At 38.5% G+C, this 15,339-nt stretch overlaps 1 protein-coding gene across 3 annotated transcripts in view; it reads left to right on the top strand.

The window, feature by feature from the left end:
- The window catches only part of DPYSL3 (dihydropyrimidinase like 3), a 165,898-nt gene that overhangs the window by 56,098 nt on the left and 94,461 nt on the right, over positions 1 to 15,339 (top strand). Inside the window, exon 1 of one of the 3 annotated variants that reach the window (XM_058439999.1) lies at positions 1,019 to 1,037. The exons of the other annotated variants lie outside the window; for them this stretch is intronic. The gene's annotated coding sequence lies outside the window, so the exon portion shown is untranslated. Of the gene's footprint in view, positions 1 to 1,018; positions 1,038 to 15,339 lie in introns of those variants that run through there. 3 annotated transcript variants of the gene reach the window in all.

The following is a 15,339-nucleotide window of genomic DNA, read 5'->3' as shown; positions in this document are numbered from 1 at the left end:
TTTTCGTTTATAATTTTTGATACTAAGTGCATAGAAAAGCAATTCTAAGTGAAAAGTATGTATTTTTCATCATTTCTCAAGATGCTTTTCCATGCACACTGAATTTTCCTAGCAGTAAAATAGTTACTAAGAGGAAGACAATTATGATATGGCCTGCCAAGAGCAAATTATATCACAAGGACTGTCATCCAGCAAAAACAAAGTAATGACATTATGATTACAGGGGTTTTTATTGATAACTTTCTATCAGGAGTCTTGGGTCATTTCTAGTTTCCTGCTTCCCATGTGGGCCTCTTTTGTGCAAGATGTTTCCTTCTTGAAGTTGGCAGGGGCTCTGGGTGCAGAGGGAACAATCTAGAAACAAATAAGATGTGGCTGTTACCTTTTTACCATTTGTCATTTGTCTTGTTTTTCCTGGGCTAAAAGTTTTCAAAGTGACTCAGAGAAATTCATGTTCTCCTCTTATCCTGCACAATGTGAGACAGCTGGAAATAGAATTCTAGGCTTATAAAGGCCTCACTAGCTATCAGAATCCAAACCCTGGCGTGTAAATGAATTTTATAAGGCTTCTCTGACAAATGAAAGTTTGTACCAAAGCTAGGAAAAAAGGCCTCCTGCTTACCTGGCCTTCAGGCCACACTTGAATCTGGGAGTAGATTTCCTTCGCCAAACTTGGAAGTGTTTGTGACCTTTCAGAACTTTGGTTTAGTTTGACAGTAGGCATTTGAGGAACATAAAAAATAAGCCTTCTCAGTAATGCTGCGATTGGCAGAGTTCCCTCAAAGTAATGGTCCCTGGAGACAGGGTTTTGCTGACAGCTCTTGTAAGTAATGTTTAAGACAGCCAGAACACTGTCTCTGATGATTTCAGTCAGTGACTCTTACAGCTGATTCTCTTGGTGATTTATTTCCACAGGGTGTTATCCCGACAAGTAATGTTTCTATGAGACAGGGAGTAGAGCTTACAAGGAAGAGGAAATCTGTCTGAGGAGGATGCAATCTGTGACTGCAAATGGAGGAGGCAGAAGGTCCATTTAGGTGTGTGAGCACTTTTAAAATTAAGCTTCTAGGAGAATGTAACATTAAAATATGTTTGTAACAGAGAATCACATTGCATTCAAAAAACAGTTCTACTCCATCAAAGAACATATTAGGCAAAAACAAACAAACAAAAAATCAAAGTGGATAAAGTATTAGCAGTCTCAGTTTCCAGACCTAACCTTTAACCTGCTGTACAACTTGGGCAAGTTACCTCCCTTCTCTTGGAGCTACAGTTTCCTTCTTTCTAAAACAAAGGGGCTAGATCAAATGGTCCCTATAGTAATGGTCTTCTTGTAAACTTTCTTGATTGTGCCTCTTTAAACAAAAATTTTTTGAGCATGCTCCATATTCCTTGTGTGTGTATATATGTATACACATATGTGCATATATGTAAATTATATATGGAAATATCACACTAATATCTTATGACTGGCTGGGCATTGTGGCTCATGCCTGTAATCCCAGCACTTTGGGAGCCAAGGCAGAAGGATTGCTTGAGCCCAGGAGTTTGAGACCAGACTGGGCAATGTAGCAACACTTGGTCTCTAAAAATAATTTAAAAATTAACTAGGCATGGTGGTGCATGACTGTGGTCCCAGCTACCCAGGAGGCTGAGGTAAGAGGTTTGCTTGAGCCTGAAAAGTCGAGGTTGCAGCCAGCCATGACTGGAAGAGGCGACAGTGAGACCCTGTCTTTAAAAAGAAAATATCTTATGATCATCATAAAATGTAAATAAAAAATCTAAACTAAAAAAGAAGAGATACAAAAAATCCAAATATAAATTATGGTTGTTTTCCTTTATCCCAGTGGCTTGTCTTGTCCAACGAATTGGGTGAGTGCTTGAAAGTCTATGATCTCTAGACTAAATAGATAATAGTCAGTGGTTCTAACAACTTAGTCAATAATGAGTCCATTGTCAGAGTTCTTCAATGATAGATGCACTTTTATTGAACAATTTTTGAGAGACAGTTCAAAACTGTTGAAGGCTTGTGATGAGGCTACAGACCAGGTGCTGGTTAGTGCTCAGCACTCTTTACAAATATGCATGTGGAGGTGGGCCAATAGCTTGTGGCTAACAAGGGAGTCCCCACGTCTCCCTTTACCTGCTGATTTTTGTCTTCACTCATTTTTGCAAAAAGTATTATTAAGGATGGGTGCGGTGGCTTACACCTGTAATCCCAGCACTTTGGGAGGCCGAGGCGGGCGGATCATGAGGTCATGAGATCAAGATCATCCTGGCTAACACGGTGAAACCTCTTCTCTACTAAAAATACAAAAAATTAGCCGGGCGTGGTGGCAGGCGCCTGTAGTCCCAGCTACTCGGGAGGCTGAGGCAGGAGAATGGCGTGAACCCAGGAGGTGGAAGTTGCAGTGATCCGAGACCGTGCCCACTGCACTCCAGCCTGGGCGACAGAGCGAGACTCCGTCTCAAAAAAAAAAAAAAAAAAAAAAGCATTATTAAGCCCCAGCTAGGTAGGTGCACAATGAAAAACAAATGTTGGACAAATGAAGATGTACCAAACAGATCAGCAGTAAGAAAACATAAACATCATTTTCTCATCATCTTCTGGAGATAACTGCCATTAACCTAGGAGTGTATTTTCTTCCCATCTGTGTGTGTATATGTGTGTGTGTGTGTGTGTGTGTGTGTATCTGTGACATGCGTTTTTTTTTCCCAAAAGTGAGGAGATGCAGTATTTCTGTGTTTAAATTACTTTTTATCATTTAGTATGGTCTGAAGGTTTGTGTACCCCCAAATTCATAGGTTGAAATCCTAAGCCCCAAGGTAATGATACTGATTTGGTCATGAGCGTGGAGCCCTCATGAATGAGGTTGGTGTCCTTATGAAAGTGGCCCTAGAGAGCTGCTTTGCTCCTTGCACCAGGTGAGAACACAGCTAGAAGTCGCCATCTGAGTCAGAAAGCCGGCCTCCACCAGACGCTGAATCTGCCTTATCTTGGGCTTCCCAGTGTCCAGAATTGTAAGAAATAAATTTATTATTTATAAGCCACACAGTTTATGGTATTTTGTTATAGCAGCCTGAGCAGACTAAGATATCACCTTTTTAAAAAAACAAATAAGCTTGTATTTTTAGAGCAGTTTTGGATTCACAGTGAAGTTAAGTGGAAAGTACAGAGAGTACTTCCCATATACCGTCCCTGTAAACACACAACCTCCTTCACTGGCAACACTCCACATGAGAGTGGTAGATTTTTACAATTTATGAACCTACATCAACACATCATTGGCTGGATGTGGTGGCTCACGCCTGTAATCCCAGCACTTTGGAAGGCTAAGGCGGGTGGATCACCTCAGGTCAGGAGTTCGAGACCAGCCTGTCCAACATGGCAAACCTCGTCTCTACTAAAAATACAAATATTAGCCAAGTGTGATGGCGGGCACCTGTAATTCCAGTTACTTGGGAGGTGAGAGAATCGCTTGAACCTGGGAGGCAGAGGTTGCAGGGAGCCCAGATCGTGACACTATACTCTAGCCTGCGCAACAGAGCAAGACTCTGCCTAAAAAAAAAAAAAAAAAAAAAAAAAAAGTCATTATCACCACAAATCCATAGTTTACATTAGGGTTCACTCTGGTGTTGCACATTTTATGGGCTTGGACAAACACACAATGACAAGTATCTACCATTGTAGTATCTTATAGGAATTAGTTTTACTGCCCTAAAAATCCTCTGTGCTCTCTCTATTCATCATTCTCTTCTGCCCTCAACTCCTGGCAACCACTGATCTTTTTACTGCCTCCATAGTTTTGTCATTTTCAGAGTGTCATATAGTGGGAATCCTACAGTATGTAGCCTTTTCAGATTGGCTTCTTTCACTTAGTGACATGCACATACATTTTCCCCACATCTCTACATGGCTTGATAGCTCATTTCTTTTTCTTGCTGAATAGTTGGGTGTGCGGCAGTTTATGTATTCACTTACCTACTGAAGGATGTCGTGGTTGCTTCCAGGTTTTGTTGGTTATGAGTAAAGCTGCTATAAACATTCGTGTGCACATACGTTTTGTGTGAACATAAGTCTTCAGTTCATTTAGTTAAATACCAAGGAGCACTGTTGCTGGATCTCATGGTGTGAGCACATTTAGTTTTCTAAGAAACTGCCAAATTGTCTTCCAAAGTGGTGCTACCAATCTGCATTCTTAGTAGCAGTGAATGAGTATTCTTGTTGCTCCACATCTTCACCAGCATTTGATGTTGTCAGTGTTCTGGATTTTGGCCATTCTACTAGGTGCATAGCAGTATCTCATTGTTTTAATTTGCAATTTTCCAATGACATATGATATGGAACATCTTTTCTTATGTTTAGTTGCCATCTGTGTCTGTTAAGCTCTTTGGCTCATTTTTTAATTGGGTCGTTTGTTTGTTATCATTGAGTTTTTTTTTTTTTTTTTTTGAGATAGAGTCTCACTCTGTTGCCGAGGCTAGAGTGTAGTGGTGCCACCTCGGCTCACTGCAACCTCCATCTCCCAGGTTGAAGTGATTAGATTCTCCTGCCTCAGCCTCCCAGGTAGCTGGGATTGCAAATGTGCACCACCGTGCCCGGCTAATTCTTGTATTTTTAGTAGATACGTGGTTTCACCATGTTGGCTAGGCTGCTCTCAAACTCCTAACCTCAGGTGATCCGCCCAACTCAGCCTCCCAAAGTACTGGGATTACAGGTGTGAGCCACCGTGCCTGGCCGTTATCATTGAGTTTTAAGAGTTCTGCGCGTATTCAGATAATAGTTGTTTATCAGATATGTATTTTGGAAATATTTTCTCCCAGTCTGTGGATTGCCTTCTCATTCTTTTGACAATATGTTTTGCAGCACATATGTTTTTAATTTTAATATAGTCCAGCTCACCAATTATTTATTTCATGAATTGTGCTATTGATGTTGTATCTAAAAACTTCATCACCATACCCAAGGTCATCTATGTTATTTTCTAGGAGTTTTATAGTTTTGCATCTTACATTTAGGTTTATGATCCACTTGGAGTTATTTTTTGTGAATGGCATAGATCTGTGTTATGATTTTTTTTTGCACATAGGTGTCCAGTTGTTTTAATACTATTTGTTGGAAATATTATATTTTCTCCACTGTATTACCTTTGCTCCTTCATAAAAATCAGTTGATTACTTTTATGTAGGTCTACTTATGTGATATTTTGTTCCAAGTTTGTCTATTCTTTTACCAAGATTGTACTGTCTTGATTGCTGTGGCTTTCTTGTAAGTTTTAAAGTTGGTACTGTCAGTCCTCTGACTTTGTTATTTTCCTTCAATATTGGCTATTCTGGGTCTTTGCCTTTCCATATGAAGTTTAAGATCAGTTTGTTGATATCAACAAAAAAATATGCTAGAATCTTGATTGGAACTGTGTCAAATCTAAAGATCAAGTTGGGAGGAACTGACATCTAGGCAGTATTGAATCTTCCTGTCCATGAGCAAGGAATATACTCCCTTTATTTAGTTCTTCTTTGACACCTTTCATCAGAGTTTTGTAGCTTTCCCCATATGGATCTCACACTTTTTTTAGATTTATACCTAACTTGCACATGTTTCTTTAGATTTCTACCTCAGTTGCACATGGTTTTCTAGATTTATACCTAAGTATTTCATTTCCAGGGTGCTAATGTAAATGGTTATATGTCTTAATTTCAAATTTAACTTGTTCAGTGCTAGTATATAGGAAAGCAAGTGACTTTTGCATATTAACTTTGTATCCTGCAACCTTGTTATAATCACTTACTAGTTCCTGAGGGCTTTTTTTGCTCAATTCTTTTGTATTTTCTATATAGATAATCATGTCATCTGCAAAGAAATACAGTTTGTTTCTTCTCTCCACATCTGTATAACTTTTATTTCCTTTTCTTGTCTGATTGTATTAGCTAGGACTTCCCCAATAATGTTGAAAAGCAGTGGTGCACCATATACAAAAATTACCTCAAGATGGATTAAAGACTGAAATGTAAAACCCCAAACTCTAAAAACCCTGGAAGACAACCTAGGCAATATTATTTAAGTCATAGGCACGGGCAAAAATTTCATAACGAAGACACCAAAAGCAATTGCAACAAAAGCAAAACTTAATAAATGGGATCTAATTAAACTAAAGAGCTTCTGCACAGCAAAAGAAACTATTATCAGAGGAAACAGACAATCTACAGAATGGAAAACAAAGGTCTAATATCCAGCATCTATAAGGAACTTAAACAAATGTACAAGAAAGAAAAACAAACAACCCCATTAAAAAGTAGGCAAAGGACATGTGTTCATGTCTATTACACTTTCAAAAGAAGACATACATGCAGCCAACAATCATATGAAAAAAAGCTCAACATCACTGGTCATTAGAGAAATGCAAATCAAAACCACAATGAGATACCATCTCACACCAGTCAGCATGACTGTTTTTAAAAAGTCAAAAAATAATAGACATTGGTGAGGTTGTAGAGAAAAAGGAATGCTTATACACTGTTGGTGGGAGCGTAAATTAGTTCAGTCATTGTGGAAGACAGCACGGCAATTCCTCAGAGACCTAATGACAGAAATACCATTTGGCCCAGCAATCTCATTACTGGGTATACCCAAAGGAATATAAATAATTGTATTACAAAGACACATGCCCGTGTATGTTCATTGCAGCACTATTCCCAATAGCAATGACATGGAATCAACCTAAATGCCCTTCACTGATAGACTGGATAAAGAAAACGTGGTACATATACACCATGGAATACTATGCAGCCATAAAAAAGAATGAGATCATGTCCTTTGGAGAAATATGGGTAGAGCTGGAGGCCATTATCTTCAGCAAACATGCGGGAACAGAAAATGAAATACCACATGTTCTCACAAGTGAGAGCTAAATGATGAGAACATATGGGCACATAGAGGGAAACAACACACACTGGGGCCTATTGGAGGGTGGAGGGGGGAGGAGGGAGAGGATTAGGAAAAGATAACTAATGAGTACTAGGCTTAGTGGTGAGATAATCTGTGCAACAAACTCCCATGACACAAGTTTACCTATGTAACAGACCTGCACTTGTACCCCTGAACTTAAATTAAAAAGAAAGAAAGAGAAAGAGAGAGAGAGAGAGAGAAAGAGAGAGAGGGACGAAGGAAGGATACAAAGAAAAGTTGTGGTGAAAAAATGTGTCTTTGCCTTGTTTCTAATCTTAGTAGGAAAGCTTTGAGTTTCTCACCATTAAATATGATGTTAGCTGTAGGTTTTTTTGAACGTGTTCTTTATCAAGCTGAGGAAGTTCCCCAATCTTCCTACTTCGCTAAGTTTTTTTTTTTTTATCATGAATGGATATTGGATTTTGCCAAATGCTTTTTCAGTATCTATTGATATGACCATGTGATTTTTCTTCTTTAGCCTGTTTGGATTATATTATGTGTAATGTAATGTGATGGATTCTCAAATGTTGAAGCAACCTTGCCTAGATAAACTCAGCCTTGCTGAGATAAACCTTCATGGCTGTGGTATATAACTTTCTGTATACATGGTTGAATTCAACTTGCTAATATTTAGTTGAGGATTTTTGCATCTTTGTTCATTAGAGATACTGATCTGTAGTTTGCATTTCTTTTGGTGTCTATGTTAGATTTTGGTGTGACACTAATGCTGGTCTCAGAGAAGGAGTTGGGAAGTATTTCTTCTGCTTCTATCTCTGAAAGAGATTGTAGAGAATTGGCATAATTTACTCCCTAAATATTTGGTAGAATTCGCCAGGAAATCCATCTGAACTTGGCATTTTCTGTTTTGGAAGGTAATTACTGATTTGGTTTCTTTAACAGGTACAGGCTTACCTATTCAAATTTTCAACTTCTTCTTGTGGGAGTTTTGGCAAATCATGCCTTTCAAGGAATTGGCTCTTTTCATCTAGTTTATCAAATCTGTGGGTATACAGTTGTTTGTAATATTCCTTTATTATTATTATTATTATTATTATCATCATCATCTTGAGATAAAGTCTCACTCTGTCACCCAGGCTGGAGTGCCATGGCGCGATCTCGGCTCACTGCAAGCTCAGCCTCCCAGGTTCATGCCATTCTCCTGCCTCAGCCTCCTGAGTAGCTGGGAACACAGGCACCTATCACCATGCCTGGCTAATTTTTGTGTGTGTGTGTGCGTTTTTAGTAGAGACGGGGATTCACCATGTTAGCCAGGATGGTCTCGATCTCCTGACCTCGTGATCTGCCCACCTCGGCCTCCCAAAGTGCTGGGATTACAGGTGTGAGCCACCGGGCCCGGCCTCGTTTATTATTCTTTTGACATCCATAGGCTCTATAGTGATGTCCCTATTTCATTCTGATATTAGTAATGTGTATCTTTTCTTTTTTTTCTTTGTTAGCCTGGCTACAGACATATCTATTTTATTGATCTTTTTGAAGAGCCAGCTTTTGGTTTTATTGATTTTCTGTATTGATTGATACTCTAATTTTTGTTTTTAGAAAAGAAATGTATTTATCTATTTATCATTTAAAAAGAAAAGAAATCTTTTCTTCTGCTTACTTTAATTTGCTCTTCTTTTTCTAGTTTTCTAAAGTGGAAGTTTAGATTACTGATTTTAGATATTTCTTCTTCCTTAATACATGTATTCAATGTAATAAATTTCCCTCTAAGCACTGCTTTAGCTACATCTTACAAGTTTTAATAATTTATATTTTCATTTTTATTTGGTTGATTTTTTTGTAATTTCTTCTTAGATACCTCCGCCTCCCAGGTTCAAGCAATTATCCTGCCTCAGCCTCCCAACTAGCTGGGATTACAGGTGCCTGCCACCACGCCTGGATAATTTTTGTATTTTTAGTAGAGACGGGTTTCACCATGTTGGCCAGGCTGGTCTTGAACTCCTGAGCTCAAGTGATCCACCTGCCTCGGCCTCCTAAAGTGTTGGGATTACAGGCATGAGCCACTGCGCCCGGCCAATTATATTGTTTAATATCCACGTATTTGGGGATTTTTCAGCATTTTCTCTGTTATTTATTTCTAGTTTAATTCCATTGTGGTCCAAGAGCAGCTTGCATGATTTTATTCTTTTAAATATGTTAAGATGTGTTTTATAGCCCGGAATGTCACTTCTCTTGTTGAACAGTTCATCTGTGCTTCAGAAAAATGTGTAATCTGCTTTTGTTGGATGAAGTAGTCTATAGATGTCCATTTTATCCACTTGATTGACAGTGTTGTTTAGCCCAGCTATGTCTTTATTAATCTTACTAATTTTTTGCCTGCTGGATCTGTTCATTTTTTTCTTTCTTTCTTTCTTTCTTTCTTCCTTCCTTTCTTTTTTTTTTAGACAGAGTCTTGCTCTGTCACCCAGGCTGGAATGCAGTAGTGTGATCATGGCTTGCCGCTGTGACTTCCTAGGCCCAAGTGATCTTCCCTCCCACCACAGCCTCCTGAGTAGATGGGACCACAGGTGTGCACCACCACATCTAGCTAATTGTTAAATTTTTTGTAGAGATGCTGTCTCCCTATGTTTCCCAGGCTGGTCTCAACCTCTCAAACTCAAATGATTCTCCTCCCAAATTGCTGGAATTACAGACATGAACCACCACGTCCTGCCCATGATCTGTCCATTGCTGATAGAAAAGCATTAAAGTTTCCAACTATCATAATGGATTCATCTCTTTCCCCTTGAAGTTCTTTTAGGTTTTTGCCTCATGTATTTTGATCCTCTGTTGTTTGACACATACACATTGAGGGTTGTTATGCCTTCTCGGAGAATTGATTACCCCTTTATCATTATGTAATGTCCCTCTTTATTTCTGATAACTTTGCTTGCTCCGAGGTCTATTCTGGGTTAAATTAACATAGTTATTTGCACTTTCTTTTGATTAGTGTTAGCTTGGTATTTCTTTCTCCATCCCTTTTCTTTTAATCTCTCTGTGTTTTTATATTTGAATGTGTTTTTTATAGTTAACATAAAGTTAAGCCTTGCTTCTTGATCCATTCTGACAATCTCTGTCTTTTAACTGGTATATTTGGATCATGGACATGTAAGGTGATTATTGTTATAGATGGATTATAGATGGATATCTACCATTTTTGTTAATGTATTCTATTTGTTGTCCTTGTTCTTTGTTCCTATTTTTGTCTTCTATAATTTTTCTGTTTTTGTGGTTTTAACTGAGAATTTTATATGATTCCATTTTCTCTTCTTTCTTAGCATATCATTTATACTTCTTTTCCTCAGCTATGTTATGCACTAGTATATTGTGTAATGGTAAGGTTTGCCCATTACCCAAATAATGAAAATTGTACCCATCGATAATTTTTCAGCCCTCACTCTCCTTTCACCCTTTCTACTTTTGGAGTCTCCAGTGTCTATTATTTAAGAGAAAGAATTTTAAATCTTAGCTGCAGAGAAAAAAAAACATAAAAGGAAAGAACGCTGAAGTATTAAACGGAGATCTAACAGAACAGAATTGTTCTATACCTAAGTAGCTCCCTCAATGATCTCTTGGAATTTTACATTTCTCTGAGTTTGAGGCACAAATATGAGGTTCAAGGGCTGTGCACTCATGAAATATTACATTTATGGAGTACTTATTTTTGCAAGACAATAATGTCTCTAATCCTGATGACAACTCTACAAAATAGGCATTAATATCCACATAATCCAGAAAAGAAACCGAGTCCTGGAAACATTACTCAATTTCTATAATCATACAACTAGAAATTGATAAAGTCAGGATTAAGCCCAAGGACTCTCTGATTGCTTTCCATACGCCCCTGTGCTGTTCTCTTCTGGTATGGTGGCAGCTAAGCATCAGTGCTGAATGGGATCCAACATCTAGAGCTGGCATGGATACTAAGAGGAGTCCAAAATAAAATGTCTAACAGAGGAAATTTCTGAAGACTGAGAACATGGGGCTCACAGAATCAAAATAGGAAAGCAGAATCCGATCAAGTCCAAAAGGTGAGCACAGTTGCTAAAGCAGAAAACATCAGAAGCTAGGAGGCCCTAGAAAGAAACCAGGAGATAGAGCATGGGAAGGAAGAAGTGGAGAGGGACTTGACAGTTACCATGATGTGCCCCAAGTGCCTAATAATATATGTTTTTTCTTTTGTTTTCTTCTTTTTTTTTTTTTTTTTTTTTTAGATGAAGTCTTGCTCTTGTTGCCCAGGCTGGAGTACAGTGGTGCGATCACAGCTCAGTGCAACTTCCCCCTCCTGGGTTCAAGCGGTTCTCCTGCCTCAGCCTCCCGAGTAGCTGGGATTATCGGTGCCCACCACCACACCTGGCTAATTTTTGTATTTTTAGTAGAGACAGGGTTTTGCCATGTTGACCAGGCTGGTCTCGAACTCCTGACCTCAGGTGATCCACCCACCTTGGCCTCCCAAAGTGGTGGGATTACAGGAATAAGCCATCGCTCCTGGCCAATATAGTTTTTTCTTTTGAGAAGGGCCTCACTCTGTCACCCAGGCTGCAGTACAGTGGAACAATATGACTCATTGCAGCCTCAACTTCCTGGGCTCAAGTGATGCTCTCACTTCAGCCTCCCAAGTAACCAGGACCACTGGTATGCACCACCATGCGGGCTAATTTTTAAAATTTGTGTAGAGATGGGGTTTCCCTATGTTGCCCAGGCTGGTAATGATAATTTTTTATTGACTGCTATGGCTTGCTGGTGGGCCAGCCTGATTTTAAGGCACTTGCTAAAATCAGGGTAGATAATATTCAAAGGATGGTGGCAGAGATAGGACTCACATCCAGGTCCACATGACCCTGTAGCCCATTCATCGCTATTTTAGAGGGTCTCCTTTGAGGGCAGAATTACTTGACAGCAATGCATGCTGTCAACATGCTGTCCGAATCCCTCTTCACTTCTTCCTTCTCTTGATCTACCTCCTGGTTTCTTTCTAGAGCCTCCTAGCTTCAGATGTTTTCTGCTTTAGCTACTGTGTTCACCTTCTGGACTAAAGAGGAAAGATGTGAAGCTTATGTTGGGTTGGAAGTGGGCTAGGGAGGGGCTTTTTTCTCTTTGGATACTATTTCCACATCCTGCCACTTAGATAGAAATAAATAAAACCAATGAAATGGAAAGTTGTGTGATAAATGAATATTAAGTGAGAAGCAAAAAAACAGTTAGTGAATAATGGTTTTTCACAAAATTGATAGGGAGAGAAGATATATCGAGAGACACAATTTTATCCTATATACCACCTAGGGAGTGTCAGGAAGCCAGACCGTCATAGTGCACTAAGGGAACTTTTTAGTGAGATTCCAGGGTGGGATGTGGGGAGTTCAAAATGGGCGTGAGGGAGTTGAAATGAAGGCAGTGTATCTGGAAATGCATTCTGTCAGCTAAGAGTTTTCAAATGAAGGATTAGATAGCTCTCAATGATCTAGAATAGGAGTCTGTAAACTTTTTCTGATAGAACAAGATAGGAAATATTTTAGGTTTGTAAACAATAAGGTACCTGTTCAAATTATTCAACTCTATACTGTAAAAGCAGCCATAGACAACATGTAAATGAATGGTTTTGGCTATGTGCCAGTAAAACTTTATTTAAAACAAACAAACAAACAAAAAAACAGGTGGTGGGTTGGATTTGACCCATGGACAATAGTTTGCCAACTCCTGGTCTTGAATAAAAGAAAAGTGGCACAGGTGTATGTGTGTTTGTGTGCAAGAGTGAGTAGCAACTTTTTGATATGAAAAGATTCCAAAATTTGAGGTAGATATGATAACTAAGCAAGACAATCTGAAAGGCTCAGAAACATTTGTTCCCCTTTCAGGATGCCTGAAATTGGAGGAGGAAATTAAAATTAAATACATATCTAACATTGAAGGGAGAACAATGCAAGATATTTAGAGAATGCAAATTTATGAAATGGAGGCAAGGCTTGTTAAAAACAAAGACAGGAGAAAGGGGGAGGTTGAAGAGGATAACCTGGAAATGACAATGGGAAAGAAACAAATACAGGAAATCCGAGTGATTAGGAAGAAGGAGGTCAGGCTTAAAATAAAGCTTTACTGGAGTGCTAGAAAAAAGGAGAGGTGGCAAGGTAGCAAACAGCCTGAAGCTGCAAAAAGAGAGGTAGTGGTGGAAAAGAAGGCCTCTCGGAGTTAATAGCATGTGGCATTGTTAAGCAAAGGGGGAGAATGCTAAGCTCACTTACACTTAAAACATGTCAACAGATTCAATAGCGTTTGGGGGTTGAGATAATGACTAGTCCAATAAAAATATGATCAAGAATATGCAGTAAAAGGATATAATCGGGAGAGTGAATTGATTACCTCTTGGAAGATGTATGTTCACCATTCAGGAAATCTGACTTAGAGGTCAGTAATTCAGCCAGGGCTAGGTCCACTTGAAGTATTCAGTGAGATCAGTGGCTCTCCATTCACTCTTTCACTCATGTATTCTTTCATCCATTTACAGGCCCAACAGATATTTACTCAGTGTCCACCATGAGTCTCTTCAGGGTTAATAGCAGTCAGAAATCTATCAGGTACTTGAAGGGATCATGTTAAAGAGGTGATGGCAGCTACAGAAATGAGTGCTCAGAAGGGCACTGACTGGCCCCTTTCAGTCCAGAGGAGGGAGAAGGCAGGGAATCGATATTCATGAAAAGATTTCTCCATCACAAGGCATTCATCCAACTAGACTATAGATAGAAACTCTGAGCTAGAAGCAATTTCAAGATTATTTTGTCCTACCCTTTTTACTTTACAAATAGGAAAACTGAGGACTTGAGAGGTGATAAGGATGAAAAATAAAAATTTTTGAGCATTTATTATATGCCAGGCATTGTTTTTTAAAAGTTGTAGTAAAATACTCATAACATAAACTTACCTTTTTAACCGTTTTAAGTATAATTCAGAAGTATAAAGTACCTTTACAATATTTTACTATTATCACAACAATGTAGTTCCAGAATTTTCTCATCACACCATAACCTCCAGCCTTTGGCATTCACTAATCTGCTTTCTTTTTCTACGCGTTTACGTATTCTGGATATTTTATATAAACGAAATTATACTATATGTAGCCTTGTGTGTTTGTCTTCTTTCACTTAGCGTAGTTTTCAAGGTGCATCCATGTTGTGGCATGTGTCAGTACTTCTTTCCTTTTTATGGCTGCATAATATTCCATTGTATGTATATATCAGATTGTATTTATCTTATCAGCTGATAGACATTGGGTTGTTTCCATTTTTGGTTATTGTGAATAGTGCTGTGCCAGGCACTTTTTAAAGCACTTTACATTAATTAATTCTGTTCACAAATATCCTTGGAAGAAGGTACTATAATTATACCATTTTTACAGATGAGAAAGGAAAAATTAGATCTTTTGCCCAAGTTACAATTAATAGAAGAGAATTGAGGAGGAGGAGCTGAGACTTCAATTTCTTATTTCCCAGATCAGTGCTGTTTCCAACCTACCCTCCTGCTCAGCTCTGTAAGGGCAGGGCCTACCACTTACTCCTCACCACAGACACTTGTGCTCAGCATATTTGATGTAAATTAGTTGAATTAAATTTCTCTGCTGCATAATACATAGGAAACAAAGGGAGAGACTGGAGATTATAAGTCACTCTATGCATTTTAATAGTAAAAAATACATAAAGTGACTGAAATATTTAGTAATAGAATATTGTAAATAAATAATGTCATATTCATCTGATGGAAAGTACTCTAGAGCCATTAAAAATGATGCTATGGGAGAGTATTGCTGTGAGGAAGTACTCCTGGTTTATTTAGTCACTTGGCCCTTTGAAGGAAGGCATGATCAACTCTTTGGCTTAAAAATCTGAGGTTTAGAGAGATTAAGTAACTTGCATGAACTCAAACAGCTCACAAAGCAGGAATTTTGTCTAAATCTCCAAACTCACTCTCTCAGCCACAATAAAAAAATTAAATGGAAATTTTACAAAATCTTAGCAGTGGTAAGAGGAATAAATAACATGCGACTTGTGTTTTCTTCTGTTCTTTCAGCTCCATTTTCTACATTTTCTACGATGCTGTGGGTTGCTTTTGCAATCGAATAAAAGCAGTACAATTTCTCTTACAAAAAAGAGATCCTGCCTAAATCAACCTCAAAACATAGTTGAAAAAAGAGACTAAACCTCTCATGGGCTGTAGGAAAATATACAAATATAAAAAGTATGGCCCACAGCAAAAGTAAGGAACAATGCTGGTCAGAAACTCTAAATGGAGGTGTTTTGTGGTTACTTCTTTACCATTTCAACCTTTGGAAACTATAAATGGATGCTGACCACTCCTTGTCTCTAAATAAGCATTTCTGTTTCCCAATTCCTTGCTGAGTTCTTCTG

This window comes from Hylobates moloch, unplaced genomic scaffold (genome assembly GCF_009828535.3).
Source record: "Hylobates moloch isolate HMO894 unplaced genomic scaffold, HMol_V3 SCAFFOLD_6, whole genome shotgun sequence".
Taxonomy (NCBI): Eukaryota; Metazoa; Chordata; class Mammalia; order Primates; family Hylobatidae; genus Hylobates; species Hylobates moloch.
The sequence above is the reverse complement of the archived record's forward strand: the minus strand, read 5'-3'. Positions and strand labels throughout refer to the sequence as shown.